At 35.9% G+C, this 27,049-nt stretch overlaps 1 long non-coding RNA gene across 1 annotated transcript in view; it reads right to left on the reverse strand.

Annotated features, from left to right (window-relative positions):
* Positions 1 to 660: 660 nt before the first annotated feature.
* Positions 661 to 27,049, reverse strand: part of LOC110468041 (uncharacterized) — a 69,991-nt gene continuing 43,602 nt past the window's right edge. Inside the window, exon 4 of the long non-coding RNA XR_004149317.2 lies at positions 661 to 872. This is a non-coding gene — a long non-coding RNA (uncharacterized LOC110468041). The remainder of the gene's footprint in view (positions 873 to 27,049) is intronic.

A 27,049-nucleotide genomic window follows, 5' to 3' on the forward strand; every position in this document is an offset into this window, starting at 1 on the left:
ACTTCAAATTTAATTTTTGTCCCTTTCCTATAAATAAAAGAATTATACTGGTTTAATGAAGGAGCAAAGTTTTAAAACATCTCTGTTTACTGATGTGCAAAAAAATTTTAATAATTACAACTATTGGGTAAGTTTTTTGCTATTCTTTCATTTTAGTGAATGATTAGGTACTTCATACTTTTGGTATTTACATATTTAGCTGAGTTTACAACTGCCAGTGTTGCTACAACTCTCCTTATTTTAGTCTTCAGTGATGAATTCATCTTAGAATCTTGATTTTGGGAAGGGTGAGGATGGGAAGAGACAAGTAGTGTTTTTTAGGGTTGGGCAGAAGCAGGAGCAGATGTCAGTTCTGATAGACTTTCATCCTCCCCTTGGTGAATATTCACTTTTCTAAAACTATATTCTTGATAGCAATGTTTATGTATTTCCCCCTTGAATTGTGCCTTAGTATTTTGATCTTTCAAGTATGAAACAAATTAGGTGACATTTGTCCATTCATAATTTCATAAGGATTAAATTTACCCCAAGGTTTACAGCTGGATCAAGGATTATTCTCCTCTAAGATATCACACAGACTATTCTTGTTTGCTTGAATGTCTGTTTGCAAAACTCTGCTTTCCATTTCTAGATAGAAGTTTGTGTGTTTTTTTAAATTTAATTTTGTTTATTTGTTTGTTTTGTTTGTTTGTTGCCTTTTCCCCCACTAAAACCCAACACGCAATATGAATATCCATGGGGTGATGCTTTAAATCCAAAGGACAGAACAATGTTCCTCTGTGAAGCCAGTCTTACTCAACCTTAGTTATATTAACAATGCTCCTGGTATGCTGAGCATATGGATCAGGTGGTGCCGCACGGTATTTTTCCATCTGTAAGAAGAAACGGGAAGAGTGTTTATCTCAGAGCATGATGTATATTTCAAGATATTTGGCTTGTCCCCCTACATTACACTGTTGCATATCATTTCTCCAGATGTCCCATTTTTCTTCTCTTTTTGTTTTATTTCTACTGTATTTTCATAAATCAAAGTATCAGACTCAGTTTCAGAAATCATACTCTTTACCATCTAACTCAAGGACTTATGAAAGTCAGATATACAGACTACTGATGTACACAGATGTTTCTCATCACAGAAGGCTTTAACCCCTGCAAAAGATTTCTAGCATCTTAGAAGTCTTACTTTTCAAGCCATTTAGAAACATTTCCTAAACATAAATCTAGCAACTTGCTAATATTTGTAGTTATTATTTATTATTATATGGTCACTGAGGTGTCTTTATTGTCATCTCAAGTTAATGTCTCTTCTAGTTTCATTCCTCTCTAAAGATGTTAAAAATTTATAAAAATCCCCTATTGGAATGTCATGACATACACGTATGTAGAAGGCATTTCTTTTGAATTTACACTTTCTGTGGTCTTCAGAATTAAGCATTATGCACAATAGTGTGGTCTGAATAGACAATTGTAGACAATTGTATTAATATAAACCAATCATCTTCTTAATTAAGAAGATCTATGGTATCCTGTCTGTGAACATTTGGAAATTACAGTGTCTCTAATATACGTGGTAACTGACTAAATTTTAAGCACAGGTATTTTAACTTTTAAAAAATATTCTAACAGATTATTATAAATAGTGCTTAAAATTTATTCCTACAGAAAGTTTTTGAGGGCCTTTAAGAAACAGCCACAAAAAAGAATTAAAGATATGATTCAATACAATCATTATTAAAGCCCCAGAGCCTGCTCCCAAATCCAGTGACATAAATTATCTAATCATCTCAAATTTAGGACTTGTTTCTCCAGGAGATATGGCTAATATGGCATATTTGCAATTTACCCTTGCCTTTTCAGTTGTGCAGAATGTGTCTATTTCTAAAGTAAAAGGTCTAGACACAGAGTCTAGAACAGTCATTTCAGAGGAGCTGACCCAAATTGCCTTATATTTCTCAAATATGTTCCTCTCGTTCTCACTCTCATCTTCAAAGATCACTATTTCAAAAGCACAACAACTATTTGTATATCTTCTTCTTGAACCTGTTATCACAGAGGTATTACCACTATTTCCAATTGGCTCAGACTTGACCAGCATCATGTCCCTCCTTAGAGCCACCAGGTATTGTCTGTGCCTGGATATGGAAGAAACTTCTAGCAGCTTCATACAGAAGCCACCACTGTAGCTAAAACCCTGCTACCAAAACCAGTAGTCATGCAAAGCCAATGCAAGGAGAAAGATTTGAGATAGACTTTAATGTGGTGAGATTATTGGTTCTATTACACAAAGACTCCTGTCAAACACTGAAGTTAAAGTTCCTGCTTTTATGTTTAGCATTTATAAGTACATATGAAATTAGTATATACGAAAATAGGAACTTACAGCTTCTTCAGTATATTAGAAAATATATTATGGAAAAGGTAGTCTGCTCTTTTGCTATGCTTGGGGAAGGACAAATAAAATGTATTGTGCCATATGGGTACTGCTATTAAATTTGGACTCATAAAATAACAGAAAAAAGCAGAAAAGGAAGTAGTCCATTCACATATGAATAGCTAAGAGCTATATCCCAACTTCCAATGCTTTTTATCAACTTTTTCTAGATCTGGCTAGGGAGAGAAAAATAATATATGCAATGACCCCAGTTTTTTGTCTCTCCTATTGTACTCTTTGTGTCTGGGATAGAAAATAAAATGAGTAACACTCACAACTCAAAATTAACTCACAAAGCCATCATTACTATGACATGTAGTATAGCTATCTAACCTAATAAATAATAATGCTAAATATTTCCACAATCATATAAGACCCTCCTAGAACTGAAATTTAAAAAGGATACATGAACAGTAAGACAAATCAAATTAAGAGAATGTCTTATTTTCCTTTTTTTTCCTTGTCTGAGGTTCAAATGTTTTTTCAAGGGTAGGATAGGCAATATGATACAGAAAATACACTTTCAAGCCTCTGCGTCAGAATATGTCATTATAAATTTCTGTGCTAGTTATATCTTCTAATGTTTTACTTTTAAGTGGTTTGTGACTTAAGCTACCTGAACCAGTAATTTACCTAAGAAAAATTTGCAGCAAATGTTTCCTGCAGTGAATTATGAGAAAAAAGAAAAAAATACAATAGAAAGTAAAGAAAGTAAAAAGACATTTCAAGCTTCTTGTTTCCTTGCTCTAACATTATGAAGGAAATCAAAGAATATTTGCATAACTATTGTAACTCCTAATATATTTGAATTACTTCTCTGTCACAATTTAGACTGAAGGCATACATTTTAATGTAAAATTTGAAAAACATTTTTTCAAAAACTGTTTTTTAGCACTTCTATTGAAAGCATTAGAGTGCTACTGCCAGCATTCCCCTACTATTCTCTACCCATTCTTAAATGGGAGGCGTGAGGAGTCAGAGGACTCTCAACTTTTTCCCCACAATTTCAGGAGTAGGTACAGCTTGAATTAAAGTGTTTTAAAAGGTGCAGCATCCAAAAGAAAGAGTCTTTGGGCAGAGGAAGATGAGTGACAATTAAAACTTTCATTGTTAATATTTTGGTTTGTTTTCTTTTCTTTAAAGGACAGGTAGAGAAATTATATTAAAAAGGTGAATAGAGTGGAAATTAATTATTTAAAATGTCTTTGCTCAGTAGCTTTGCTTATTTTGGGAATCCCTGTTGTTTAGTCTAAAATGTAAATTCCTTGTGGTTTCCCTGCTTTATGCAAGAACTGCTGTTTAGCTGAGGAAGGTCACCCTAAATTTAGCTAAAACTTAGTTTAGATTCTATATAACCTACTTACAGTGTTTCATGGAGGGTCATTATTTTTAGAATAATGTAGAATAAAAAATAGTCTGTAACTCTTGTAATGCTGAGATACTTAGAGTAAAATCTGTGAAATTTATAATTTAATAAACACACACAATTGTCTTTTGTGTGTGTTTTAGAGCATCCCATTGACTATGTGCCTGAAAGCCCTGGTACTCTTGACAGCCAAAGATATTTTAAAGTCTGCAAGTGTCAGAAGAACATCATTTAGGTTCAGATAGAACAAGAGTACGTGGTAAAATATGCATAAAGGTGTACATGCTGGTACACAAGGGATGCTTATTTCAAAATGGATGGAATATGTGAAGGCTCTTGGCTGGCAGAAGCATGCAAGGTGCTTAACAAAAATGACATGCACATGGTCTGTCGGGTAATATAGGTCAGATAACTCTCTTGGTTTATTGAGTATTCCAGTGCACTTTGCTTCTGAGGACAGATAGTTGCATGTTAAGCTTGCCAGATGTAAGGCACAGCCAGGAATGTAATAATGAGAGCTGGGAGCAGGAGTGCATGTGAAAATGAGAGAGCATTTATCTTTTGGGAGGAAGAGAAAGTAAGGAAAAGGAAAATGGGGTAATGTCAGCTATCTACCTACAGAAAATAACAGGAAAGAGTACATTTCTTTGCTACACAGGAAACATAAAAAGATAACTATGAATTATTGTGTGTAAATTGCTTTATTTTCTGGACTAATGTTTTCTGGACAGTAGAAGGATGTCCCACTTCCACCCACAGAAACACATGAATGAGTGTCCAAGTTCACATTCACAACACCTAGTCTCTCACCCATGCACCATTTAAAGTAGGGAATATATTTAAATATTTGCTCACTTTAGAGCCTATCATGCTACTCCTTAAAGATTCCAAATATTGTGAATATCTGAACTTCTTTTTGTCTATCAACTGACACTGCATTTTTCTAGCCCAAGACCAAAAAGACCACACTGTGTTGTATTCAGGTCTTTTTTTCTAAGACTCTCCAACAGATTAAGTAGCCATATCAAAGACACAGTCATCTGTCACAGGACATAGGTGTTTCTGACAAACAGGCTTTGTGCAAAACTGTAAAACAAACTCGTTCTTACTACATGTAAGAAAATCAGCCATCTAGACACTGCTAACTTAACTAAATGTTATTTCTGTCTCAGTTTCTTAATGATGACAGAAAGTCACTGGGGTTTAGCAGTGAATCTTATAAAGTATCTGACATTTCTCTAATACAAATGGTTTCCTCTTTGGAATTGTGTAGCATGTCCCTGCTCAGCTTGCGGTCACTATTAAAAAAAAAATACTATTCTGTATACCATGATAACACAGTCATTCTTCTTAAACAAAATGCCTATTTTCACTGGCGTCTTGTAGCAGCTTCCCTTCGTTCTAGAAATTACCAGAGATATCTGAGAGTTTTCAAACAACTGCCTTTTTTTACAGTACACTGTGATTCTCCTCTTTCTCTCTAGATCCAATCAGCTTTCTGAACATTCTTCATCTGACTGCATAACTGCTAAGATCTAGTAAATGAATGAGCTACTTCTATGTACATTTGAAATGTCATGATTTAAGAACTCCTAAGTGGGTTACACTCTTAAATTAACTGACTGTTTTTCAAAGCCCAGCTGTGACTATCCCTACATTTTTTGAATATTCTGACAAAAAATCTCTTGGTTTGTTTTTTACTAAGCCAGGATTCATGCAGGAAAATAAAGCCACAGCAATGTGGATATTAACTACACATTGAAGAATTTATCCGTCTCCTCTATATGAGGAAAATTTTAATAAAGAATAAATGGAAATAAACAAAAATCTCCCTTTTGAAAATAGGGTATGTAAAAATATTTCAAACATTTGATTTGTTCTTTAAGTGCAAATTAAAGGCATGCTTTACAGAAGATAAATAAAAAATGTCTAATTGTATTTGGTGTTGACTGGTGACCAAGGCAAAATTATTGCTATTTTCCTTCTGCTTCTGAGAATGTGTTGGCAATTATGAATTTAACTATATATTTCACAGAAAGCAAACTATATTTATATCTATCCAAATGTCTCAGGGACATGTTGTCATGGTCTAAGCCCAGCTGGCAACTAAGTACAACCAAGATGCTCTCTCACTGCCCCTCCACACAAATAAGTTATGTTCTTATTAGAACACATCCTGTAACATATAAAAGTATCAAAGGTAGGGGTAATGAAAAATTCTCTTGATTTTGTTTACAAGAAAGGAGTGAGCTGGTCTCCTGTTCAGCAGTGGTCTCTGTTTCTAAACAAATCCTTATGTATTATGATCTACTCTTCCTTGGTAAATCATTAGCTGAAACTTGATTTCAATGTCTGTAAATTTTATTTGAATAAAGCTTTCTTTCATTCATGTCGGCCCAGCAATGAAATAATTATGAACTGCATAAAATTAATGGCATTCTGGACTTGAGTTATCAAAGGCTTATTTACAATTCAGTTTGGGTTTTTTCCTGTGGCAATTACTCCCTTCTAGAGAGCAATACTGTGCACAGGAAAGCGTCTTCAGCTGTATTGGTTTAACAGTGAAAGGAGGATAAAGAATTAACCTGTCAGAAAAGGAAAACAGCAGCAAAAAATCTCCACGATGCCACTGTATTTGCTATGCTGGCTCAATATATTCTTATTCCAGACTACATTGACCTTACTGAAGAATGATCTTCACCAGTTTCTATGACACTTTGCCAGGTCTGAGCCTTAACTGGGGAGGAGGATGCTGCTGATTTAGATTCCAGAATATTCAGTCAGTCTGCTTCACTCTGCATTACCCTGCTTGTACTGTATCTAATCTGTTACTTTGGAAGGGCCTGCAGCTGCTGTTAAGTGATTTATCTCAAGTAACCTCTGTGCCATGACAGCTCTGAGATACTAGATGGTCCCAGCAGTGATAAGAGCAGCCACACTCAGCACAAAGTGCACAACTGCATATTCATGTCAGACTGGGGTTTGCCAAATAAAATCTGCAATGCTGTGATTAATCAGACAATTTCTTTTCATACACAAAATTCATTAAGAGAACAATGTAATCTTTAACATCTTGCAGTAACACAAATGTTATTTCATGAACAGGCATAAATTTATAAGACATATAGAAAAAGACAGAAACGTTTCCTTTTTTTGGTTAAACATATTGTTATTCAAATGCATAGGTTTGTACTAGGAAAATTGATCTCATTTTATTTTACAGCCTTGAGCTATATCCTAGCACCAACAACATAAAACAAAGCATTATTGGTGGAGATCCCAGAGATCCATAATGTTTGAATATGCTATTTCACACTATACACTTTTTTGTGTATTTCGTATGTCATGATCATGTTAAAATAACCTTTATAACATTAAAATATCTTTCCAAAGTTTTTAATAACATAAAAATAAATGCAACATATGTTTAAAGGGGGCATGATGATAAGAAGATATTAAAAAATTCCTGAGTTCCATTCTGAAAAAAAAAACAAAAAACAAACAGTTAAGATGCCCAATTTTCAATATGTTTGAATTCCCAAAGGACAGAATTTTTTTGGCTGAGTTGAAACAGGGGTAAGGATGTCTTACAGTTGATGTTACTTCAGCAAATGAACCTCCAAGAAACAGCTTACCCTTCAACTAAAAGTACTAAAAGTACTGAATCTAGTAGTGTATCTGTTCCATCAAAACTAAGTAGACCTGTCCAGGTTTCTGGGAAAGCATATCCTTGCAACACTAAATGTCAAATCATGCTTAGTTTGTGTCAATGCATTAGTAGCATTTACAAATGAGCTGAAATCATACTGAAGTCTTCCCAGGAAGTGATCATTTGGGCTTTGAACTGATATTTAGACTAAGGAAGAAATATACATTTTTCCTTTTGCTGAACATCAAATCTCCCTTCTTTCTGATTTTATTGATATATATTGAGTTTGCATAGCAAGGTTTTGGTGGCAAGGTGGGAAGGTGGCTTTTGTGACTTCTCACAAAAAGCATACACTATGTCGAAGACAGACAGTGCTGGCTGGCTACAAGAGGGACCCATGACTGGCCAAGGATAAGCTATCAGTGGTGATGGTAACACTGCTGCAATAATAAGATTTAAGAATGGGGAAAAAATTGCTGTGAAGCAGCAGATGAAAATGAGGTGTGAGAATATGTGAGAATAGGTGAATATGTGAGGTCTTCAGACACCAAGGTCAGAGCAGAAGGAGGGGGGAAGAGGTGCCCAGGCAGTGGAGCTGAGATTCCCCAGCTGTGCTGAAGACTCTCCTGTGATGAAGACTGTGGTGAGGAAGGATGTTCTCCCTGCAGCCCATGGAGGTCCATGTGGGAGCAGATAGGCACCTGCAGCCTGTGGAGGAACCCCATGCTGGAGCAACAGAACAGGCTGTGACCCCGTGGAAAGACCACACTGGAAAAGGTTTGCTGGCAAGACTTGTGATTCTGCAAGGGGTTCACACTGGAGCAGTCCGCTGAAGGACTGAATCCTGTGGAAAGACACCTGCACTAAAGCAGCTCCTGGAGGACTGCCTTCCTGGTGGAACCTGCATGAAGGGGGAATAATGTGAGGACAAAGCAGCACCAGGGCCAATGAACTGAGTGCAAGCTCCATTGTCTATTCCCCTGTGCCACTGTAGAAAAAGAAATAATGAAATTGAATGTAAAGTTGAGCTTGAGAAGAAGGGGCAGGGAGGGGAGGAATATGTTTTTAGATTTGTTTTTACTTCAAATTACCTGAATCTGGCAATAAATTTAATTAATTGTTGCAAGTCAAGTCTGTTTTGCTTGTGACAGTAACTGGTAAATGATCTTTTCCTGACTTTATTGTGATTTTTTTATTTTCTCTCCCTTGTCCAGCTGAGGATAGGGAAAGATAGAGCAATTTAAAGGACATTTGCCCTTAAGCCAAGGTCAACCCACTACAATGTCTCAAGCAAAAATTCTGAAATAGGAAACTTTAAGTTTTTAGTAAAAGTTTAGTACAAACCTAGAATTAGATTCAGTGAGGTAGCTGTACCCATTGGTACAGCAAAGATGCAATAACTTTAAATCTGAAATACTAAGACAAATAATCAGAATTCACAGATGTTTTTAGGTTTTCTTTACAGATAATGGAGAAAAGCCATGACTACCAAGAAAGCCAGTGCATTCAATGAAGGATATAACTTCAAGGAAAGAAAAAACGTGGGGTGAAAATCCTGTTCCTATCCTGAATTTCAGCATCCCCTACAGTGAGCAGTTACATGAAAATAGAATTTACAACTTAAATCTGCATTTTAAGGCATATGATTTTATCACAATTCAGGAAAATTCTGACAGCTAAATGTCTCAGTCACTTTGTGAATCAGTTGCCTCAAAACTTTTGTGTGTCAAGGTCTCAGTTTTCAAATGTATCAGTATACAAATTCTATTCTGCTTCAGTCTGTTTGCAGTGATGAATATTTTTGTCATAGAATTGTAAAAATACATCTTTTTCTCTTTGGTCTTTCAGTTTAAAAATGCTGCAGCTTATTAACTCATTCTTATAAATGTGTGTATTCAAAAACAGTGATAAACTATTTGATCTTTTTCAACAGCAGTTGCAGCAAAGCAGTTGCAGCAATTTTGGATAAATCCATTTTCTAAAATGATGGAATTCTACATGCATATTTCAACAAATTAACTACATTCTTTATTGCTGTCTAAAGTGCTCTCTCAATGAAAACATTTTTTGAAATTAAGATGTTTTAACTGTAGCAGGCTGAAATTTCCTTTTCTGTCATCTTTATGTCACCCATTAACCTCTTTTTTTTTTCTGGCAGAATTACCAAAACAGCAATCATGAATATTAATTTTAAAGTTAGGTTGAACAAAACTGAAGAAAGGAAAGTCAGTAAGTAAACAGCACTGCATAGAAAGTGTTCTGGACTGAATGTCTGACTTCTAAAAGGTTTCATGCCAGACATCTGTGGTTCAATTTCTGTAGATGTCCTACTAGTTCAGGACCCTAGTTCAGGTCAAGTTTGTGTACATTTAGGTGATGAATGCTTAAATGGACAATATAAGTATTGCTTGATAGTGGTAAAAAAGGCTAAGTTTAGCTGTTGTTGTTGTAGTTGTTGAATCTGTCAAAAGGCACTAGATATCAACCCAAATTACAGTATCATTTCTTTCTACATATACATGCCTTTAAACTTTAGATAAAGTGAGTTGTTGTAAGGATACTCTGCCATAAATTATAGCTGACAGTGGAAGTGATTAAGGCACATAGTTTGATTGCATGCATTAATCTCTACAACTTTCATCAAGTCCAATTTAATTACCCACAGGTAAAAGTTTCTTTTTAATTTATTAGCTTTGTCAGTAATCAGTTGCACTGTATGCTATTCCTTGCAAAAGGTGAAACCCAGCAATATTCATGGAAAAATCAGACATTGAAAGTGAAATAAAACAAGTGTCATAGCCCTCAAGTGTACAGTAACAATGCTAAACTTATATATGAAATGAGACTATATGTTTAATCAGAAAGTCTGACAGATGTCTTGAGACCAGCACTCTTCCATGAAAAAAACTTTTGAGAAGGCTTAATAATTTTCAGAATGTTGAAACAGCTGCTTTGTTAGAATAGACACCTGTTCAGGTGTCATCAAACATACAGATTTATATATTTTTAACTGAATTTATGCCACTACTTGGACCTCGATATTTGTTGCTCAGCTGACAGTCCTGTTTTACCCTCATGATCAAGTGATCATGAACATGGATGTTAATTTTAATAACTACTATTAGGATGCAAATATTCAGCATGGCTACCATTTTAGGTCGCATATACATACTATGCATGTTATTTTGAATTTTCTTTGTAATGTAGATCAGACATTTTAAGAATTTTTATATAACAGAAATGCCTGTTCCAGTACTCTAATGCATTTGTATACAGTAACATTTGCAATACTACTCCAAAACATTGTCCAGTCTGTATTTTGAATTTAATGTTGCACAGTCGCATAAAGATCCATGTCTTTTATTTAAAAAAATCCCTAATCAAAAGGAAGATTGTAGGGGTATGGGTCTGAGGAGTGTGTGGCAGGGGCGGGGCGGGGGGGGTGGGGTGGGGGCAGGGCGTGTCTTTGGTTGTTTTTATTTATTTGGTTGGTTTTAGGTTTTTTTATTATTATTATTTTGATTTTGCTTTCTTTGTTTAGATTTGGGGGTTTTGTTGTGTTGTTTTTGGTGGTTTGGTTTTTTTGTTTCCCTATGCATTCTATTCTTCTAATAACATAGACATAAAGGAGGTCTTCGTGTTTTGTTATTAAAATGCATATTACAATGCATTACAATGTGATTCAAACATTATGAAGAAGATTGGTTTATGATATTGATTGTTTCCACAACCACATGGAAAAAACAAAGGAAAAAAAAATCATTGGGTACCAATATGTGATTAATTGTCAATATCCAAGAGCCAAACTCTGTTTCTTATATGTCAATTAATAAAATTTTGTACTGTGAATGTCTGCAAATAAATGTATTGCTGACAGAAGAATTACAATTTTTTTACATAACTCAAGAATTTTTAGTGCTTACTGGCCCTTAAATAATGCACAGTAAACCATTTCAAACAAATATCATGTTGAAAAGATACACAAGGGAAATAAAAGAGACTTCATAAATTGCACAGTACATGCAATTATTATCAAACTTGTTTAGTGAAACATGAAAATAAACTGCTTACTCGTGTCAAATGGATTTAATTACCGCACTAGCTGTCAGACAAAAACCAGTCTTCCTATGATGTAAATATGTTAAACTATATGGCTATAAATTTAAGAAAATATTTTTAATACAGTGTATGTACATTATTCCTGTTGATGAGCAGTTAAGCGCACTAGCTCCCAATCTTTGGGAGAAAATACAACTGCAAAGGAGCATATGGGTGCATTCTATGGCATGCCAAACTTCATAAAAGAATATATGGCACAATTCTAGAGTAATGCACACACAAGGCCTGAAGGGAAGCTTTCAGTATGAAAACTGTGTACAAACCGTATGATGTACCCAGCAAGTAGTAGAGTGACATGTCTATATTTATTGTTTCTTCCTTTAATATTTTTTCTTTAATAAAGACATTATGCCATGTAGTTTACTCTAAAAGTGTTGCTACTTTCCATGAGGCTAAAGGGTGATTTTAAAGCATTTTGCCTGACCAACTGAGAAAAGAGCAGTTCCAGGCAGGGGGCAAACAGGCTATTCCCCTGTTGCAGCTCAGATAGTAAATCCCAGGCTAAGTGGAAATGCAGAGAAAGGTGCCATGGGGACAGCAAGAATTCATATTGGACAGCCAAATTAAAGAAAGTACTTATCAAGGTCAGAAGTTATTTGGCCTAGGGCCCTGTCACAGAGAAAGAAAATCCATAAGTTCAGAACAAGATAGAAAGTGTAAAATGGATAATATCATTGAACAGGCATGACCATTCACGGAGAATCAGTAGAAGAAAGATATCTAAAAGTATCTAAAATAAAGGTTCTTCATAAATCCATATCATCCTGTAATAATTTGAATTTATATATTTTTCAACTGTTACAGTGTCATGCAGAAAAGTACTGCTGCACTGGTAGACCAAAAAAAGAAAAAGAAATATTGCTTATTCATGAAAGTCTTTAATACTTTTAATCAATTTACAGAAGTAATTTTGCAATATAAGATATTAAGAGACAACTTTAAACCCACCTGAACACGAAGTTAAAATGTTTATATTGATTGGCACAGCAATTAAAAGCCAATATATTCTACAGTAGATATTCTGTTCAATTTCTCCATGTAGTCCAAAGGTCTAAATCCATTATCTTTAAGCCACCATAGATTATGTGGGTTATTATAATGCTATACTGTTAGCCAAGAAAGTTTTTCACATTCAGAAATCTTCTCTTTATCTCTTTTCCATCTTGTCTGTACAGCATGTAGCCAGGAATATTGTGAGTGTTTACATCAGTATTAATTCAAGGCAAATAATGAGAGATAATGAAAATAAAGGTGAGGGGAGAGGGAAACTGATACAGACTTCTACAAGAAATTGCAGAGCTTTAAAAGTCATGTTTCAAACTTTGCAAATATTACAGAGAAAGAAACAAAATATTCACCCAGACAATACAGTCGTGACTTTACAGTCACAATTGTCTCATTTTTTGCTCTCGTGTTGTTCTGGATTTGGCTGCAGTCGAGTTAATTATCTTCACACTGGCCAGTGTGAGTGTATGCTTTCTGTTTGTGCTTAACACAGTAATGATAACAGAGATATTTTTATTTTCTCTGATCAGACTGTTTCTCTAAGCGGAGCCAAGGCCTTTTCTGTTTTTTGTCCTGCTACAATGCGAAAACAGACTGAAGAGAAATGGAAAGGAGACAGTCCGAACAGGTGGCCACAACAACCAAAGAGTTCTTCCAGACTATATGATATCATGCTAAGTATACAAAGTGGGGAGAAGAGGAAGGGGGGAATATTTGACTTCCCAAGTCATTTTTAGGACCAAAGGAGACAAATAGTGTGTAATACAAAAATTGAATAATGCTACAACTGGAAGTAGAAAACTATTTGACTCAGCCCTGTGCAACATAAGATGTTCTTGTTGGCTAGACATATGAAAACTTTGGCATGATGCGGCCTTACTCCCCTGGAGATGGCTGAACTCCTGCCTGCCCATGGGAAGCAGTGAATTAATTCCTTGTTTTTGCTTGGCTTGAATGTGCAGCTTTTGCTTTCCCTTTTAATCTGTCTTTATGTCAACCCATGGGTTTTCTACCTTTCACCATTCTGATTCTTTCACTGGTGGATGAGTGAGATAGAGGTGGCATGGGGCTTGGCTTCAGGCTAAGGTTAAAGCATGACAGGTTGAATATATAAGGTGGAATATATGAAGACGCTATAAACAATTGTATATATATAAACAGTATAAACAATGGTATTCTTACTTACTCTTCAGGTATCAGAACTGAACAACAATGAAGAACCAGGACAAACACTGCTTATTGGATCAAGTTATTGCCTGTTTACCTGAGATGGGATTAGATTCGTCTCATTTTACATTCCATGGAATGAAATAGGTGCTCCTTGCATTCAAGAAACAGATGAGGAATGTTTACTCTTATCTAGGTTCTTCCTTCCTTCTTCTCATAGTATTTCAACACCACAATAAACTAACTGTACTGCAAGATTATTTCTCAGATTAATTACCACTCAGAAGTAACATTAATTATAGAAGAAAAGCATTTAACATACTGAAGAGCAAAAGTTTGCTTGTACTTTTTTACTCTAACAAAATTTTAAAATAGAAGGAAAATGAGGATATGCAGCTATTCTAGCAAGGACCCACATTACCTATCTAACTAGTACTGCCAAGTGTCTTCAGAGATCTGCTCTGAATCAAGACAGACTGGGCATCTTGCTCTGTACAGTGCAAAGTCAGCTTCTGTTGTCCTATTCAGAGACTATTCAGTAATATCTGTCATCTCTTTAATGTATATATTCATGCTATAAACTGTGACAATCTCCAGTGAAAGGTCGATAAGAGAAATTAGATATCGGTGACTAGCAAGTTAAATACTGAAACAATGTACAAAAGGGAATATTGTTAATTTTCCATGTATTTTGTATCTCAAATAAAAGAGAAAATAAGAAAAAATAAGTACTTTTTAGGAGCAAAGGAGACAAATAGTGTGCAATACAAAATTTTAATAATGCTAAAACTGAAAGTTGAAAGATGTTTGCCCCAGCCCTATGCAGCACAGTATGTTGTTGTTAGCTAAACGTATATGAAAAATAGACAGAAGGATGTACTTTGGTAATTGACCATATTAATTTGTAATTGGTAAAAAAATTTAAAAACTTTCCCCAGAACAACTGAGCACTTTGCATGTTAAACTTAACATCTCTAAAGCATATTTTTCAGGTTATTTGACAAATAAGATACAATAGCTTTTTTTGAGGTATTAAAATAATTTTCTTTATAAAGGAAATTGATGTGTTTAGAATGGATGAAGCACTCTCCCATAAAAATGGAGGCCTAATGGAGAAAAGCATGTATCATATCAAGCATAAAACTTTCTCTTGCCCAGACCAAATGTCTATGCAAATGGTACAATGCCTACCTAAAACATACAATTAGCAAGATATAGATGTTTCCTTTCAGTTCCTTGCTGTAACTTCAGAGGGAATGAACAGTCTTTTTCCACCAGTAATTCCTTTCCTGGAGAATTTGAAACCTGCTCAATTTTCAGGATGCCTTGTTGTTAGCAGATGTTACTTTCAAATCACTGCATTTTCAAACAGGCTGTGCATTGAAAATGGAAAGTATGGAAACTGGAAATTGACATGCTGTACAGAAGCCGGAGACAGAATGTTTCTCCACTTAGTAGCTCAGGCAGAACGTGTAATTATTTTCACATCTTCCAGGAACATTGGTTTACTGTTAGATTGCTATAGCTCTGTCCATGTGCAGTGCACTTTAGTTCTGTCATTCAGAACTAGCTTAGTGAATATGTTAGATTTGCTTTGAAATTTCATAAAAGATTACTGAACAATTCTATCCATGTAGAAAACAATTACTTTCCAGTCAAATTTGTGATCAAGTTTTCTCGCTTCATGTCTCCCTATACTTTACAGGTTATTTGCAAAGAGGGTATTACTGCAAAGGTCAGGAAGTTTGGTTGCTGCCCTCACAAAGCTGTCTTAATTGAGCCAATTGTTTAGATATATACCATTTTTCATAAAAGTTTATATAGAGTTATGATATAGATGAATACAATCTGTGGGCAGTAATACTTCTGCTGGAGAATACAAAGTTAATCACAATTTCTAGAAGGAAACTTGTTTGTCAATGAAATTTTGAAATTACTAGATTTTGTATTAATAGCTTGGTATTCTCATAGTATTTACTGTCTAATTACTCTGTGTTGAAGGAAATTTTTGTCAAAACCTTATAGACAGAAAATTGAGGCAAATGGAAGATTAAGGTCAAAAAGGGAGACATCCTTAGTCATTGTCAGCAATGAAATGCTATTGTGACAATACAAAATTCTCTTTTTAATGTCTATCTTACAGAAAATATCTTTCTGGAATAGCTAAGTCAATCATAAGGCACAAAGATTATGAATTCAGAGAAGCAGAAATAGCTTCTGGTACATAAAGGTCAAGAAATCACCTCTGAAAAGCACAGAACAAACCATAGATATCTATAATTCCTATGCCATTAATATTAAATGTCCTTCATGGGACTCCTTATAAAGATACCTAAAAGTTCATATTTCTGCACATATTTCATGACCATTCTATGTCTTTTGTTTTTTAATATTTTAACTTAACTTATTGTTTTGTCTTAGAAAATGAAGGGCTTAACAAATATAGCGTCCTACAGTATTTGATACATTCAATGTAGTATTATATAGTAACTTTTAGGTAAAGTGCTGAGGTATCATTAGGTTACATAGAGTGTAATGTGAATTGAGACTTGGCAAGACTATGAGGATCAAAGGTCTATGAGCAGTGGCACAGTCCAGCTGGAGGCCAGTTACAGTGGGATTCTGTCACAGATCTGATCTGGGATCAGTATTATTTCACTACTATTTAATTATTTGTTTCATTGTCTTAATTACAACCTAGATGGTTGTATAAACTTCAACCTCAGCAAAACTGTGGACGATATCTAGTTTGGAAAAGTGGTCAATACACTTGAAAACAGAGCTAATATGCAGAGGGGCACAGAAAGGCTGGAGAAACAAGCAGAGGGACCTGCATGAAAATTACCTAAAGCAAAAAAACAAGCAAAACCCAGCCCTTGCAGCAGAACAGGTTGGGGCTGACCAGGTGGGAGCAATTCTGCAGAGCTATCTCTAAAGTCAGCAGGTTGGCAGGTTCCCATGTGGGAATGTGACCTTTTGTCTGGGGCTGCACAAGCAGGATAGAGTCAGCAGGTCTGGGAAGGGATCTTGCCCTGGCTGGCTCTCTCCAGCATGACGCAGACATAGACATAATGGCGTGTATTCCTCAGAGGCCACTGAAGCAACCTGGACTGGAACACTGGACATTCAAGGAGAGGACTGCAAGATCTGGATGTGTTCAGCCTTTAGGAAAAGGAAGGGTGAGAGGAAGCATTGCTATCCTCAATTATCAAATGTGACATTATAGAGAAGATAACCTCTGTTTCCACACTTATCAAGCAGATGAACAGCAGAATGGGGAGACTGCAGGACCAATGTTTTTGCCACTGGGAATGTCAGGTTCAAGACCACCTAGAGAACCTGAATGTACCTGAATGCTTGTGAGACCCAATAAGATACATCCCAGAATCATGTGGGAATTGGCTGATTTAGTTTCCAAGCCATTCTCCATGATATTGGAAAAGTCACAGAAGTATTACTGCCCACAGCAGTCTGGTGAAAACCCAGGTGACTGGAAAAATAAAGAAAACATTCACTCATCTTTAAAAAGGGTATAAGGGAGAACCCTGGGAACTACTGACCTGTCAGCCTGCCCTCTGTGCCTGAGAAGATCACAGAACAGATACTCCTAGAAGCTATGCTACGGCTCATGGAGCAGTCTGCAGGGCCAGGGAGGGAATTCTGCCCCTCTGCTCTGCTCTAGTGAGGCCCCACATGCAGGGCTGCATCAGCTCTGGGGTCCCAGCACAGGAAGGACATGGAACTGTTGGAGAAAGTGAAGAGAAGGTCCACCAAACATGATTAGAATGATGTAGCTCCTCTCATAGAAAGATAGGCTAAGAGAAATGTGATTGTTCATGCTGGAAAAGAGAAAGCTTCAGGATGACCTAATTATGCCTTCTGGTATTTGGAGCAAGACTACAAGAAAGATAGAGATAAACTCTAAAAGGACATTCAACGAGAGCAGAAGGGGAATTGTTTTTAAACTGAAAGAGAGTAGTTTTAGATGAGATGTTAAGCAGAAAGTCTTTACTGTGGGTGTGGGGAGGCATTGGAGCACATTGCCCAGGTAAATTGTGGACTCTCAGTTTCTGGAGGTGTTCAAGGCCAGGTTCAATGAAGCTGTGGTCTACTAAAAGGTTTACTTAACTATGGCAGGAGTGTTGGAACTAGATGATTATTTAGGTCCTTTCCAACTCAACCCATTCTATGATTCTTTGAGTCTATGAACACAAAGCCGTACAGTGAAATAAAAAGAGAGACATACAAAAGTGAGGTTTTCACCTAGATATAAAAATAAATAATTTGTACATTATGGGTAGTCAGAAAAGGTTAGTCATAACAGCTTTCTAACAGCCATCTTTGATTTTAGGCAAAAGTGGGAAAAAAGTTCTTAAGAAATTGATTGAAATAATTTCTAATGTATATTTTTCCATGATTCCATATTACAGAAAAGTCATCTCTAATGTGGTTATTTTATGTGGCTTGTTTGCAACATGTTGCAATATCTGGAATTGCATCTTCATCTGACAAACACATGAAAATTTTTTATTTTCAAATGATAAGTCTCCAAGGCTTACAGTTCTCTTAATTCTCTTTTAAAAGCTGCTTGCACTGTACACACATGCATCTGGGACTAAAGTCACTGATTATACAGTGATGATACAAGTTCACAAATAAGGGAAGAAATGCTTTTGGAGATGAAATTTGTCTAGTTTTTTTTAATATTTTATGTCATAACCCCATATTTATGGGGTTTATTCTACAACATACTTCCTCAGGTACTCCTGCCTGATTGTTGCAAACGCAATGACACCTTAAATACCCAAGGTGTTTTCTAATCCTGTGAATGCATAATGAAATAGTCAGATCACTGCCTTTTGAAATAGAGTAAAATGCATTTATACTTCAAGACACAGGAGAAGAACTGTGTACCATGCTGCAAGTTTGAAATTTTAAGTATTGCATTGTGACACTATGTTTATAAATTATTAACCAATATAATCACATGATTTTCTTGTTACCAAAACTGGAAACTAATTTTAAAAACAATGAAACCACAGATAAACTTTCAAGCTGGAGAGAATTATGTCCATTTTGCAAGGCATGCGGTCTGAAAAATGCCATCTATACTAAGAAGTCAAAATCACTGTATAACATAAAACGAATTCCCAAAGTTATAATTAAACACTGCACTCATTGGTGATTTCTGTATTGACAGCTCAGCTGAAATAGGACACATAGTCTCTTGATTCCTGTGATTACCTTTGGGTACCCCTTTGCAACATAATTTTAGAATACTGCCAGCCATTAATCAAACCACATGATGTCAAGGAGCTTTTAAGTATCATAAAACAGATGAACTTGAAAATGTCAGTATTTGGTGGGATATGGGGATATGAGCCCTTAAAGGATTAAAATATATTAGGCAGATAAGATGAATGAAAGACAAATGGATACATGTATGTGTAAGGAGACTAAAACCTCTGTCTATTCCACTGTATACAAGTTATTTATGTATTATATTAACTCTTCTTCCACAAAGTTTGTTTTGGGAGAAGTGTTTAACAGTATTAAACTATTTATATTATGACCAACTAAATATATCACTGAAAGAAACACTGACAAGGTAATTACTGGTTTAGCTCACTCTGTGAGTTTTCAGTAATAAATAAGTAGAACTTTACTGCTCTTGCAAGGGACACAAACATTGACAATTGCATTTTGCTGCTGCACGTTGAAAGACCAGGCTATTTGGTCTCTCTCTCTCTGGAAATAGCTTAATGAAATGAAAACAACAGTGGCATGACTGTTGTCTGATATCTCGATACGTGATACAGAAAAATTTGCTTCTGGGTATTTCACTACTTATTAGGGTGAATAAAAAATGCATGATGTCAAACACAAGACCTAAATCATCTTGTATTCAGGTGTCTTCTCTCCTTACTGATCAGCAGCCTAAGAGATAGAAAAAAAATCTCTGAGAGATATCTGCTGAAAATTATTTGTGGCAGAAGACTGGTTTTCCCTGATGGTTTTGCACAACAGTTTAGTAACGTTTTCAAGCGTTTCCCTTTCCTTATGCAGAGCTTCCTTCAGAGCTCTTGCATAGCATTATTCTTTACAGCAAAGGACAAACCTCTAGTGATTTGAAGCTGCTGACTTCTTCTTTTAGCAGCCTTGTGATGGTGATTATTTTGCATCACAAAGAAAGTCCATATTCATTATAATTTATACTAAAGGCTGCATCATTGTCTGTAGATTTATAGAAGAATTAAAAAATTCAAACTGAATACAGCAAAAGCATTTCATGGACTTAATATACAATATCTATAAAGGGAAAAATCTTAGCACTTTCAAGCAACTGGGTATTTTTTACTCATTTAATAGAAAACCAATAGAATTGACTGCCTAGGGGAGGTGAAAAGATTAGAGGACAGAGAAAAAGAAACCTATCAAAGATGCCTTTTCAGAATCCAAACTCACACAGTATTTTTCATAGTATTTCTACCCCAAAAGCATAATAAAATTTAAAAATATTTCCTGTATTTCTGTATTTTAATTGAATTATAGTCAACTGTATAAAATACTTCATCAGCTGTCAAAAATACTTTATATCAAAAAAAGAAAGATAAAGATGTTCCAACCACCTAAAGATGGCATCAGTGGCTGGTGGTCTGAAAAAGATCATTTTCCTACATAAACTTTATACAGTTTTAAATTGGTCCTCCATGCTAATCTTTGTTTGGTCTATAAGGTACTAACTCAAACATTTGACATAAACAGAGCATTCAAAGAAAAGAAAAACCATGGAAGATTAGAGAGTACTCTGTTGGGCTGAGATATTTTTAACAACAACTCTACTGGTTGTTGATTATGGGATAGGAATAGGCTATCCATCTCCTTATAATGTGAACACACTGAAGTATCAACTAGTATAAATGAAACTATGATCTCTATTTAAAACATTGATATAGTATTATTGAATTGAGGAGGTCATTTCCATGGTGGTTTTTTTCAAAAATAAATGTAAGGCTGACAAATGTCATCAAAATATTTACAACAAATTAATGTTTATTATCAAGCTATTGAAACTACATGTCAGAATAGTATTTGCTAAAGGTAAACAAAGCAACACTTTATTCTAATACCATGATTGCCAAATGTTTCTCTAAAATTAATCAGAAGTAAGCTTATGGTAAATACTATAAAGAGAAATTACAGCTATATTTTATCTGAAATGCATATTTTATATTCTCTACATTTTAATGCAAAATATTTTACCCAGTCTGACAGCATAGCATAAAATCCTAGATATCCTATGCTTTTATAATAAGTGCTTATAGATCACCTGCTTTTCTGTAATGTTCTCCATTTTGCTTTCTTCCTATACTTTTCTGCATCTCAGGTGCCTATACTAATCAAGAAATGAGAAAGTAAACATGAGAATTTTGAAATAAGGAATAAAAAGAAAATATATAATTTTATATATTTCTAAGAAAGGTTATTGGAGCTGCAGCAAAAATGGCTTCAGTAGTCTGAAAGTTAGCTGGGCAAGTGAAAATAAATGAAACCTGTATTAATCTAGCCAAACTCTCCATTTGGTTTAATGTTTTGAAACAAGAGCAATATTGTTATCACATCTTGATCTGAGGAATTCTTTAGGCTTGTGGATATTCTGGCTCTAATAAGATGGTATGCTGTAGTGGAATATGTATGTCTCTATATAAGGTGGAAAACAATGACGTGTGAATAGACTTCCTGCTCCACCAACGCATGAGGTACCAAGAAACAGGCATCATTCACTTCACTACTAGCTCTAATTATATCTTATAAAGCATGAATTTTAGAAGTCCTTTTTTGTCAAATTCATGAAGCCATGATTCCATACCTTGTAATTCTTCACTATTTCTTTCTGCTCCCAGTTATTTTTTGGTGGTGTTTTTCTAATCGGCCTATCACAGTATCACATAATGACTGATATGACACAGCACACCTTCACATTGTCTAGGCACAAACAGGAAGGTTTCTGTGTCTCCATGAATACTACAGCCTCTTGAGGAAGCCCGTTCCAAAGGCTTTAGAGAAGTTCAAATAAATTACACCCATATTTCCCAAATTACCTCCCAGTACTCCATGAGCCATAGCATAGCTTCTAGGAGTATCTGTTCCATGATCTTCCCAGGCACAGAGGGCAGGCTGACAAATCAGTAGTTCCTGGGGTTCTCCCTTCTACCCTTTTTAAAGATGGTTGAGTGTCTTCTTTATTTTTCCAGTCACCTGGGTTTTCACTAGACTGCTGTGACTTTTCCAATATCATGGAGAGTGGCTTGGAAACTAAATCAGCCAATTCCCACATGATTCTGGGATGCATCTCATCAGGTTTTACAGAGTTGTATATGTTCAGGTTCCTCAACTGATCATGAAACTGATCTTGTCCTACAGTGGGAGAATCTTTGCTCCACCAGTCCCTATTCTGAGGTCCATTCACTCTGGAGGTATGGGGAAAAAAAAAAGCTGCAATTGTAGAATAAAGCAAGACATTTGCTGAGTACCCCAGCAATTTGCTGAGTACCTCAGTACCTTGACTGTTTTTACCAGTTTATTTGTGTTGTTCATAAGGGAAAGTTGCACTTTCTTTAACCTTCATTTTCTGGCTAACACACATGCTGTTCTTTGCATCCGTCACCAAGTTCAGCTGTAGCTTCACCTTGATATTTCGCACCTTATACATACACAACTAGACTTCATCCCTGTACTCTTCTCAGCGTATGTACTCATTTGACAAGGAACTGAGTTTTCTCAGGAAGTTGAGCCACCAATCAGTGGTCAGATTTTGATATTGACATTTGGAGTGACCACTGAAGGCACTGCCTCTGAGAACACAGGGGGTTAAAAGCAGAGAACAGCCAGGGGAGCTCTCTTTTTCGGTTGTGGTCAGCAGAAGAGCTCAGACCTGCCCTGCCCAGACACGGGCTGCGTGGGGGAGGGAAGCCATGCGGCCTGGGAGAGGCAGGCCAGGGGGTGAAGGGACTGGAACCGGGCTGGACGGAGGGTGGAGAGAGACTGAGATGTCTTTGTACCCCCACCCACAGCAGGAGAGACTGAGAGAGACACACACTGTGCCGGCAGTACGCCAGCAGAGGAGAAATTGTAATGGTGGGAGGGAAAAGGTGCCCAGCCGTGGGCGTTCTGGGCAGCCTACTGCAGATTTCAGCCTGAGACTTTTAACCCCTTCTTGGACAATGAAAGCTTTGTGGAACATTAATCCTCCTTGATGTGAAAGAGAAGAGAGATGGCCTGGGGCCTGAGGTGTTAGAAGAAGATGAGGAAAGAATTCTAGGTGGGAGGAGATGATGGAGTGGCCAACACAGACTGCATTCTTAGGGGGATGCAATGGTTTGAGCCAAGAGAATGACCTGCTTCAGTGAGTGAGTGCATGTGCAGGAATGGGTGAGAGTGACTTGCTGCAGTGATGCCAGGAGAGTGACAGGAGTGGAGTGAACAGAGAAAGATGAGGAGGGTGTGGTGGTGCCCTCTCTCTTCAGGGAAAAAGAACAATATCTCTGTTCTTGAGACCCTCGGCCCCAGAGGAGGAGAAATTGTTGTTCTTTGGTCCTTGGCAAAGCATCCTTAAAAGGAGCCCTGTGAGCAGTCTCAGTCCATGTACAGTGGTGAGAGCACTGTACGTGGAAGGAGGATGTCACACTGGCAGATTTTCTCTGGGCGGCACCATGTGTGACATGGAAACACAAGAGGTTGCAGTTGTGTTTCCTCGGGGTCTATGGTGCAAGAGAAACTCCTCTCTCCCCTGATGGACTCAGTACTGATTATCTGAGGGGTGGTAACTTGATTGATGGTCCAAGTTTTGTCTTACTGTGTTTTGTTGGAAATTGTGTGGGGGGAGGGAGGAGGAATGTTTTGGAGGGTTTTCATTCTGGATTCTGTGTGTGTCTTTTTTTACAGTGGTAGGTTAATAAAGTTTTTCCTTTATTTCTAAGCTTGAGCCTGCTCTACTCTATTCCTGATCGCATCTCACAGCACTCATTTGGGGAGGGTGTACTTTCATGGGGGCACTAGCATTGTGCCAGCATCAAATCACAACAGTATACCTGTCCCTAGTTCCACTACCTGTGCCTTCACTTCTTTCCCTTTAGTTTGACCAGTAGGTATAGCCATGTCCCTCTTGTGTGAGGCAGCCCAGCACTGAACATTGCACCCAGATGTGTCTCATTTGAGTTCAGTACTGGGAAGCACTGCCTCTTTTGATCTGCTTGTAGTGGTCTTCCTGAATGTGGCAGGGTGGTGCTGTCCCTCTTTGCAGCCAGGATATATTGCTGACTGAGGTTAATTTAGTGTTCCCCAAGACCAAAGGGTCTTTCTCTGCACAGCTGTGCACCAGCATGGGTTTATTTCTCCTCAACTGCAAGGTGTGTCCCTTTATTTTGTTGAGTTTAGTGAGATTGCTGTCTACCCATGTTCCCAGCACTTCCATATTTCTCTGAGAGGCAATGCATGCATCTGGTATATCAGCTGCTCCTTCCATTCATTTGTTCCATAAGAGATTGTAATCTCTTTGTAATATAATCAGTAACTTCATCTCAGTGACTGTTGTGCTGCTTCTTACAAAAGCTTGTGGTACTGCATATTTCAGCTTCTACCTAAAGACATGAACTTGTGTTTTCAATTATAGCTATTAGAGTTTCATCTGTCTCATTACACAAAGGCATTAAATAGCTTCTGCTAGTTTACACTGACAGAAAGACAGCTGTTATACTACCAGTACTGATGAAATGGAATCCAACTCATTCCAAATCACAATCCACTATTTTACTGCAGCATTTTAAAATTTGCTTGTATCTTCTGCACAAGTCTGTCAAGAATGACACTAAAAATCTTGGCTTTAAATTTGCTTGCATTGAAATTAACAGGCATTTTACCATTAATTCCACTAGAAAAACTAAGCAAATGGTAAGGGCTTAGGAAGAATCTTGCCATATGTGACTTTTAAATATTCATAACTGAGATAAGTAGATATTTCCAAGACTGTGTTAGTGGTTTGGTTTTTTTTGTTGTTTTTTTTTTTTTTTTTTGGGGGGGGGGTGAAGGCTTAATTTGCCCCAATATTCTGTATTAAACCAGAAATCTTTTCACCACTCCAGGATTTCAGAATATGACCATTTGTTTTGCTTTTTTAAAAATCTTTAAGAACAAAAAAAACTTGACATGGTTATTTTAAAGAACAAACAAAAAGTCTCAGACCAGAAGTTTCAGATAAAATGTGATATGGAATTTGAGCATGAAAGTGCATTTTCCACTTCTATACAACACATATAATTGTACATGTTGGGAACGCATTTAAGATACAGTCGCTATTTCTTCTCTGTCTCAGATTTTTAGAGGAAATCTGATCATCTGTCATATCTTAAGAATATCATTACCCATACCCAGTTCTACGTACAGCCTTTAAAAAATTATATTGTAGTATAATCCAAACAAATAAAAAGCAAAATTTTAAATAATAAACTATAAACAGTGTTTTTCAATTTGTTATATTTCATTCCATGTTACTTTTACACTTGACGCAAGAACAACAAATTACATTTTTAAAACTTTTTGCTTAAAAGCATTTGTTACAAGAATATATTTACTTTCAACATATGAACACCAGAGTAGTTTTTCAGTATCAGAGTACCTCATCTTATAGTTTGGCAATATGATCTGATCCATTTGTTGACAGGAAACCAAAGTATGGTTTTCAGTCCTGTTACTTTCCTACATCTTGGGGGTCTGCCTTATTTTCCTTGAGAAATAGGAGGAATAGCAAAGACATCTTATTAAACAAGCAATTCACAAGCATTTTTAAAAACCCAACAAAACCATATTTAATGAATTATAAATATAATGGAATTTTACTTTATGGAGTGTGAAATAAATACTCTGGGGATGGAGACATGTACATTAAATTCTCTAATTTGGATTTGTAGATTTTTTTAACACTTGGTTAAAAGAAAAGCAGCTGAGAATGTATTCCATTAGGTTTATCCTTACTGGTTGTTATTTTATTGCATTGAGTTGTGAGTTTTACCTATCTTTGAATGTCATTACAGATTAATCAACATCCAGTGTATTGACAGTACACATTCTTCTTTTCCAGTGTCTACCAAAACCTTTGAAGTAAAGATCACCCTTTGCTGATTTCCTCTTATTATTCTGAGGAACATGTATTTTCCTAGAAGGTGAGGTAAAATACTCTTTACTAATAAAATAAGAAATTTCTGACAGTGAGAAGACTTTGTTCCATATGCTCTGTTCTAGGACAGGTGGATTCATTATTTACTTATATGTTTCTTAACACCCAGCTAAAATAAAACTCCATTTTATTTCTTATAGCCATCAGTTCAAACTGGTGCAATCTGTTTATAGAAGTATTGTCAGTTTCTCCCATGTATCAAAGGTGCAGAAAACACTGCACTCCACTCTTAGTGATTTTAAAGCAATGTTTCTCTTTAGTTTTCAAGTTTTGAAGAGAAAATCAGTACATCAAACTAATACTTATACAATATTGCAAAATTATTCAATATTTTTGCTTTCTTCATGCTTTGCCTCTGCTTATTCAGTGTTTTAGTTTTGCTGCCATTTGAAAGCATGCAATTGACTGATATAAGGCATGAAAGAATGTGACAAAGAAAGTCGTCAAGGGCCTTTATATCAGCATCTTTTCCAGATGATGTACTAGAAGAGGTTCCCTGTCAGGAATAGTGTCTTGAAGAGAATATATATTCTATATTTACACTTTTACTTGCATTTTAAGATGTAGAAGTAATATCTAGTTTTAAGTTGTCTTATTTCCTTTCAATTTCATTACTTTCCATGCCTTCTCCTTCTTCTTCTCACACTCCTGAAATTAGAAGGATAAACAAATAGATATTTGTTGTGACACAAAATTTGAATATATAGGGAATGATAATTTAGCTGCTTTTGTGTAAAATGGAAAACAGCATTTTTTTTCTTCAGAAATCAATAAACACCTCAGGCTCTTTTAAATGCAGACCCAGTTTTTTTCTCTTTTATAATTCTATGCTATGTTGATTGTTGTTTAAACTAATGCTTTTGCAAAACAACAAAAATCTCTATTTTAAAAATATTTAATAAAAACTCTAGATATAAAGAAAATATTTCAATGAAAAAAAATTAGCCGATTGCATATATTTGACAATGACTTTTTGTGTTGTTTATGAGTCAGTAACCACAAAGTGGATATATTTTAGTTACCAAAGGATATATTTTAGTTACCATATATTTAGCTTACCAGAATAAACACAGCCTGTGC

Source organism: Lonchura striata, chromosome Z, assembly GCF_046129695.1.
Source record: "Lonchura striata isolate bLonStr1 chromosome Z, bLonStr1.mat, whole genome shotgun sequence".
NCBI classification, from domain to species: Eukaryota; Metazoa; Chordata; class Aves; order Passeriformes; family Estrildidae; genus Lonchura; species Lonchura striata.